This window comes from Pseudophryne corroboree, chromosome 8, assembly GCF_028390025.1.
Source record: "Pseudophryne corroboree isolate aPseCor3 chromosome 8, aPseCor3.hap2, whole genome shotgun sequence".
NCBI lineage: Eukaryota > Metazoa > Chordata > Amphibia > Anura > Myobatrachidae > Pseudophryne > Pseudophryne corroboree.
Window position 1 is genome coordinate 177,434,727 of NC_086451.1, and position 8,539 is coordinate 177,443,265.

The following is an 8,539-nucleotide window of genomic DNA, read 5'->3' on the forward strand; positions in this document are numbered from 1 at the left end:
GGTTTTTCACCTATTACTAAATTAAACTTGCTTCATTGGAAAGGCAGCAAGATGCATCCTCATTTCAATTTCTACTGAAATAATACAGGTTGACACCAGGAAACATTAACGCCACTGCATCCTTGCTGCTTTCTCATGTGGAAGTCTGTTTAATGTGAAAACAAGGTGATATCTAATTAGCACACAGGTAAGGAATTAAGAAAATCTTTATTTAAGGGTGAAGATGTTTCTCACAAAATCGTTGCCCCAATGCATCATTGAAATTCAAGCTGGAAAGATGATTTTAATATATCACTTGTACATTTTGTATTGCTCTTCTGGTGACAATGTAGTTTGTTTTTGTCATTACCCTTTTAATAATAGGGTAAAGAAAATTAAGTTGATTTTTTAAAGAAAACTATACTGTCAATATACTATTCAAACAAATTAAAATGGTAAAAGTTATTGTACTTCAAGTAAAAATAAAAGAGCAAAAATATCAATCCCAGTTTTGATTACTTAAATTAACAAAAAAAATGCATATAGCAAAGGATAGTTTCAATCTGCCTACCTCTGGGTTATGGGCCCAGCATGCTTCCATTGCAGTACTCTGCTGCACATGTAAGTGCAAGAGATCCTGAAGCACTCACTCATCATGGGAAAGTACCAATGTGTTTCTTCGTTGGTTGATGGAAGAAACATTTTACAAAAATTCTCCAGATTATTGACTTTTTAAAGTTTTTCTAGGAAACGTTCTAGATGTATGCTTATTAGCCTTTGTCAGTATGTACTTTTTGCGAAGTGTCTCTGTGGCGCAATCGGTTAGTGTGTCTGGCTACTAACCAAAAGGTTGGTGGTTCAATCCCACCCAGGGACGTAATTGACCTTGTTATCAGATTTTGGTGATCTTTAAGTAGACAAGTCAAAATTTCAAACCCCCTGTTATGGTGTAGGGTACCTGGCCTTTTCTGATGTAATCAGAGTTAGATTTGATTCAGTGATTTAATAAAAACAGCTAGGAAGCACAATTTAGCAGTGGGTTGCAGAGAAAAAGAAATATGCTGGCAAAAAAAATCCAATTGAGTGATTAAACAGCTCTTCATTTTCTGGCTTTATTTTTATGCTAACAAATTTGTTCTCTGAAAAGTGTCCACAAAGCCAAGTCTCTGATTAACACCTTTGTAGGGATGGTTTTTCACCTATTACTAAATTAAACTTGCTTCATTGGAAAGGCAGCAAGATGCATCTTCATTTCAATGTCTACTGAAATAATACAGGTTGACACCAGGAAACATTACCGCCACTGCATCCTTGCTGCTTTCTCATGTAGAAGTCTGTTTAATGTGAAAACAAGGTGATATCTAATTAGCACACAGGTAAGGAATTAAGAAAATCTTTATTTAAGGGTGAAGATGTTTCTCACAAAATCGTTGCCCCAATGCATCATTGAAATTCAAGCTGGAAAGATGATTTTAATATATCACTTGTACATTTTGTATTGCTCTTCTGGTGACAATGTAGTTTGTTTTTGTCAATTACCATTTTAATAATAGGGTAAAGAAAATTAAGTGGATTTTTGAAAGAAAACAATACTGTCAATATACTATTAAAACAAATTAAAATGGTAAAAGTTGTTGTACTTTAAGTAAAAATAAAAGAGCCAAAATATTAATCCCAGTTTTGGATTACTTTAATTAACAAAAAAAAATGCATATAGCAGAGGATAGTTTCAATCTGCTTACCTCTGGGTTATGTGCCCAGCATGCTTCCATTGCTGTACTCTGCTGCACATGTAAGTGCAGTAGATCCTGAAGCACTCACTCATCATGGGAAAGTACCAATGTGTTTCTTCGTTGGTTGATGGAAGAAACATCTTACAAAAACTCTCCAGATTATTGACTTTTTAAAGTTTTTCTAGGAAACGTTTTAGATGAATGCTTATTAGCCTTTGTCAGTATGTACTTTTGCAAAGTGTCTCTGTGGCGCAATCAGTTAGTGTGTATGGCTATTAACCAAAAGGTTGGTGGTTCAATCCCACCCAGGGATGTAATTGACCTTGTTATCAGATTTTGGTGATCTTTAAGAAGACAAGTCAAAATTTCAAACCCACTCTTATGGTGTAGGGTACCTGGCCTTCTCTGATGTAATCAGAGTTAGATTTGATTCAGTGATTTTATAAAAACAGCTAGGAAGCACAATTTAGCAGTGGGTTGCAGAGAAAAAGAAATATGCTGGCAAAAAAATCCAATTGAGTGATTAAACAGCTCTTCATTTTCTGGCTTTATTTTTATGCTAACAAATTTGTTCTCTGAAAAGTGTCCACAAAGCCAAGTCTCTGATTAACACCTTTGTAAGGATGGTTTTTCACCTATTACTAAATTAAACTTGCTTCATTGGAAAGGTAGCAAGATGCATCCTCATTTCAATGTCTACTGAAATAATACAGGTTGACACCAGGAAACATTATCGCCACTGCATCCTTGCTGCTTTCTCATGTGGAAGTCTGTTTAATGTGAAAACAAGGTGATATCTAATTAGCACACAGGTAAGGAATTAAGAAAATCTTTATTTAAGGGTGAAGATGTTTCTCACAAAATCGTTGCCCCAATGCATCATTGAAATTCAAGCTGGAAAGATGATTTTAATATATCACTTGTACATTTTGTATTGCTCTTCTGGTGACAATGTAGTTTGTTTTTGTCAATTACCATTTTAATAATAGGGTAAAGAAAATTAAGTGGATTTTTTAAAGAAAATAATACTTTCAATATACTATTAAAACAAATTAAAATGGTAAAAGTTATTGTACTTTAATGAAAAATAAAAGAGCAAAAATATCAATCCCAGTTTTGGATTACTTTAATTAACAAAAAAATATGCATATAGCAGAGGATAGTTTTAATCTGCCTACCTCTGGGTTATGGGCCCAGCATGCTTCCATTGCAGTACTTTGCTACACATGTAAGTGCAAGAGATCCTGAAGCACTCACTCATCATGGGAAAGTACCAATGTGTTTCTTCGTTGGTGGATGGAAGAAACATCTTACAAAAACTCTCCAGATTATTGACTTTTTAAAGTTTTTCTAGGAAACGTTTTAGATGAATGCTTATTAGCCTTTGTCAGTATATACTTTTGCAAAGTGTCTCTGTGGCGCAATCAGTTAGTGTGAACGGCTATAAACCAAAAGGTTGGTGGTTCAATCCCACCCAGGGATGTAATTGACCTTGTGATCAGATTTTGGTGATCTTTAAGTAGACAATTCAACATTTCAAACCCCCTCTTATGGTGTAGGGTACCTGGCCTTCTCTGATGTAATCAGAGTTAGATTTGATTCAGTGATTTTATAAAAACAGCTAGGAAGCACAATTTAGCAGTGGGTTGCAGAGAAAAAGAAATATGCTGGCAAAAAAATCCAATTGAGTGATTAAACAGCTCTTAATTTTCTGGCTTTATTTTTATGCTAACAAATTTGTTCTCTGAAAAGTGTCCACAAAGCCAAGTCTCTGATTAACACCTTTGTAGGGATGGTTTTTCACCTATTACTAAATTAAATTTGCTTCATTGGAAAGGCAGCAAGATGCATCCTCATTTCAATGTCTACTGAAATAATACGGGTTGAAACCAGGAAACATTAACGCCACTGCATCCTTGCTGCTTTCTCATGTGGAAGTCTGTTTAATGTGAAAACAAGGTGATATCTAATTAGCACACAGGTAAGGAATTAAGAAAATCTTTATTTAAGGGTGAAGATGTTTCTCACAAAATCGTTGCCCCAATGCATCATTGAAATTCAAGCTGGAAAGATGATTTTAATATATCACTTGTACATTTTGTATTGCTCTTCTGGTGACAATGTAGTTTGTTTTTGTCAATTACCCTTTTAATAATAGGGTAAAGAAAATTAAGTGGATTTTTTAAAGAAAACTATACTGTCAATATACTATTAAAACAAATTAAAATGGTAAAAGTTATTGTACTTTAAGTAAAAATAAAAGAGCAAAAATATCAATCCCAGTTTTGATTACTTAAATTAACAAAAAAAAATGCATATAGCAAAGGATAGTTTCAATCTGCCTACCTCTGGGTTATGGGCCCAGCATGCTTCCATTGCAGTACTCTGCTGCACATGTAAGTGCAAGAGATCCTGAAGCACTCAGTCATCATGGGAAAGTACCAATGTGTTTCTTCGTTGGTTGATGGAAGAAACATCTTACAAAAACTCTCCAGATTATTGACTTTTTAAAGTTTTTCTAGGAAACGTTCTAGATGTATGCTTATTAGCCTTTGTCAGTATGGACTTTTTGCAAAGTGTCTCTGTGGCGCAATCGGTTAGTGTGTCCGGCTACTAACCAAAAGGTTGGTGGTTCAATCCCACCCAGGGATGTAATTGACCTTGTTATCAGATTTTGGTGATCTTTAAGTAGACAAGTCAAAATTTCAAACCCCCTGTTATGGTGTAGGGTACCTGGCCTTCTCTGATGTAATCAGAGTTAGATTTGATTCATTGATTTTATAAAAACAGCTAGGAAGCACAATTTAGCAGTGGGTTGCAGAGAAAAAGAAATATGCTGGCAAAAAAAAATCCAATTGAGTGATTAAACAGCTCTTCATTTTCTGACTTTATTTTTATGCTAACAAATTTGTTCTCTGAAAAGTGTCCACAAAGCCAAGTCTCTGATTAACACCTTTGTAGGGATGGTTTTTCACCTATTACTAAATTAAACTTGCTTCATTGGAAAGGCAGCAAGATGCATCCTCATTTCAATGTCTACTGAAATAATACAGGTTGACACCAGGAAACATTATCGCCACTGCATCCTTGCTGCTTTCTCATGTGGAAGTCTGTTTAATGTGAAAACAAGGTGATATCTAATTAGCACACAGGTAAGGAATTAAGAAAATCTTTATTTAAGGGTGAAGATGTTTCTCACAAAATCGTTGCCCCAATGCATCATTGAAATTCAAGCTGGAAAGATGATTTTAATATATCACTTGTACATTTTGTATTGCTCTTCTGGTGACAATGTAGTTTGTTTTTGTCAATTACCATTTTAATAATAGGGTAAAGAAAATTAAGTGGATTTTTTAAAGAAAATAATACTTTCAATATACTATTAAAACAAATTAAAATGGTAAAAGTTATTGTACTTTAATGAAAAATAAAAGAGCAAAAATATCAATCCCAGTTTTGGATTACTTTAATTAACAAAAAAATATGCATATAGCAGAGGATAGTTTTAATCTGCCTACCTCTGGGTTATGGGCCCAGCATGCTTCCATTGCAGTACTCTGCTGCACATGTAAGTGCAAGAGATCCTGAAGCACTCAGTCATCATGGGAAAGTACCAATGTGTTTCTTTGTTGGTTGATGGAAGAAACATCTTACAAAAACTCTCCAGATTATTGACTTTTTAAAGTTTTTCTAGGAAACGTTCTAGATGTATGCTTATTAGCCTTTGTCAGTATGTACTTTTTGCAAAGTGTCTCTGTGGCGCAATCAGTTAGTGTGTCCGGCTACTAACCAAAAGGTTGGTGGTTCAGTCCCAACCAGGGACGTAATTGACCTTGTTATCAGATTTTGGTGATCTTTAAGTAGACAAGTCAAAATTTCAAACCCCCTGTTATGGTGTAAGGTACCTGGCCTTCTCTGATGTAATCAGAGTTAGATTTGATTCATTGATTTTATAAAAACAGCTAGGAAGCACAATTTAGCAGTGGGTTGCAGAGAAAAAGAAATATGCTGGCAAAAAAAATCCAATTGAGTGATTAAACAGCTCTTCATTTTCTGGCTTTATTTTTATGCTAACAAATTTGTTCTCTGAAAAGTGTCCACAAAGCCAAGTCTCTGATTAACACCTTTGTAGGGATGGTTTTTCACCTATTACTAAATTAAACTTGCTTCATTGGAAAGGCAGCAAGATGCATCCTCATTTCAATGTCTACTGAAATAATACAGGTTGACACCAGGAAACATTAACGCCACTGCATCCTTGCTGCTTTCTCATGTAGAAGTCTGTTTAATGTGAAAACAAGGTGATATCTAATTAGCACACAGGTAAGGAATTAAGAAAATCTTTATTTAAGGGTGAAGATGTTTCTCACAAAATCGTTGCCCCAATGCATCATTGAAATTCAAGCTGGAAAGATGATTTTAATATATCACTTGTACATTTTGTATTTCTCTTCTGGTGACAATGTAGTTTGTTTTTGTCAATTACCCTTTTAATAATAGGGTAAAGAAAATTAAGTGGATTTTTTAAAGAAAACTATACTGTCAATATACTATTAAAACAAATTAAAATGGTAAAAGTTATTGTACTTTAAGTAAAAATAAAAGAGCAAAAATATCAATCCCAGTTTTGATTACTTAAATTAACAAAAAAAAATGCATATAGCAAAGGATAGTTTCAATCTGCCTACCTCTGGGTTATGGGCCCAGCATGCTTCCATTGCAGTACTCTGCTGCACATGTAAGTGCAAGAGATCCTGAAGCACTCAGTCATCATGGGAAAGTACCAATGTGTTTCTTCGTTGGTTGATGGAAGAAACATCTTACAAAAACTCTCCAGATTATTGACTTTTTAAAGTTTTTCTAGGAAACGTTCTAGATGTATGCTTATTAGCCTTAGTCAGTATTTACTTTTTGCAAAGTGTCTCTGTGGCGCAATCGGTTAGTGTGTCCGGCTACTAACCAAAAGGTTGGTGGTTCAATCCCACCCAGGGATGTAATTGACCTTGTTATCAGATTTTGGTGATCTTTAAGTAGACAAGTCAAAATTTCAAACCCCCTGTTATGGTGTAGGGTACCTGGCCTTCTCTGATGTAATCAGAGTTAGATTTGATTCATTGATTTTATAAAAACAGCTAGGAAGCACAATTTAGCAGTGGGTTGCAGAGAAAAAGAAATATGCTGGCAAAAAAAAATCCAATTGAGTGATTAAACAGCTCTTCATTTTCTGACTTTATTTTTATGCTAACAAATTTGTTCTCTGAAAAGTGTCCACAAAGCCAAGTCTCTGATTAACACCTTTGTAGGGATGGTTTTTCACCTATTACTAAATTAAACTTGCTTCATTGGAAAGGCAGCAAGATGCATCCTCATTTCAATGTCTACTGAAATAATACAGGTTGACACCAGGAAACATTATCGCCACTGCATCCTTGCTGCTTTCTCATGTGGAAGTCTGTTTAATGTGAAAACAAGGTGATATCTAATTAGCACACAGGTAAGGAATTAAGAAAATCTTTATTTAAGGGTGAAGATGTTTCTCACAAAATCGTTGCCCCAATGCATCATTGAAATTCAAGCTGGAAAGATGATTTTAATATATCACTTGTACATTTTGTATTGCTCTTCTGGTGACAATGTAGTTTGTTTTTGTCAATTACCATTTTAATAATAGGGTAAAGAAAATTAAGTGGATTTTTTAAAGAAAATAATACTTTCAATATACTATTAAAACAAATTAAAATGGTAAAAGTTATTGTACTTTAATGAAAAATAAAAGAGCAAAAATATCAATCCCAGTTTTGGATTACTTTAATTAACAAAAAAATATGCATATAGCAGAGGATAGTTTTAATCTGCCTACCTCTGGGTTATGGGCCCAGCATGCTTCCATTGCAGTACTCTGCTGCACATGTAAGTGCAAGAGATCCTGAAGCACTCAGTCATCATGGGAAAGTACCAATGTGTTTCTTTGTTGGTTGATGGAAGAAACATCTTACAAAAACTCTCCAGATTATTGACTTTTTAAAGTTTTTCTAGGAAACGTTCTAGATGTATGCTTATTAGCCTTTGTCAGTATGTACTTTTTGCAAAGTGTCTCTGTGGCGCAATCAGTTAGTGTGTCCGGCTACTAACCAAAAGGTTGGTGGTTCAGTCCCAACCAGGGACGTAATTGACCTTGTTATCAGATTTTGGTGATCTTTAAGTAGACAAGTCAAAATTTCAAACCCCCTGTTATGGTGTAAGGTACCTGGCCTTCTCTGATGTAATCAGAGTTAGATTTGATTCATTGATTTTATAAAAACAGCTAGGAAGCACAATTTAGCAGTGGGTTGCAGAGAAAAAGAAATATGCTGGCAAAAAAAATCCAATTGAGTGATTAAACAGCTCTTCATTTTCTGGCTTTATTTTTATGCTAACAAATTTGTTCTCTGAAAAGTGTCCACAAAGCCAAGTCTCTGATTAACACTTTTGTAGGGATGGTTTTTCACCTATTACTAAATTAAACTTGCTTCATTGGAAAGGCAGCAAGATGCATCCTCATTTCAATGTCTACTGAAATAATACAGGTTGACACCAGGAAACATTAACGCCACTGCATCCTTGCTGCTTTCTCATGTAGAAGTCTGTTTAATGTGAAAACAAGGTGATATCTAATTAGCACACAGGTAAGGAATTAAGAAAATCTTTATTTAAGGGTGAAGATGTTTCTCACAAAATCGTTGCCCCAATGCATCATTGAAATTCAAGCTGGAAAGATGATTTTAATATATCACTTGTACATTTTGTATTGCTCTTCTGGTGACAATGTAGTTTGTTTTTGTCAATTA

The 8,539-nt window shown here is 34.6% G+C and overlaps 1 non-coding gene across 1 annotated transcript; it reads left to right on the forward strand.

The window, feature by feature from the left end:
• The first annotated feature begins 782 nt into the window (after positions 1 to 782).
• On the forward strand, positions 783 to 856 carry TRNAS-ACU (transfer RNA serine (anticodon ACU)). The gene has a single exon. It is a non-coding gene; the product is annotated as a tRNA-Ser (tRNA).
• Positions 857 to 8,539: the final 7,683 nt, after the last annotated feature.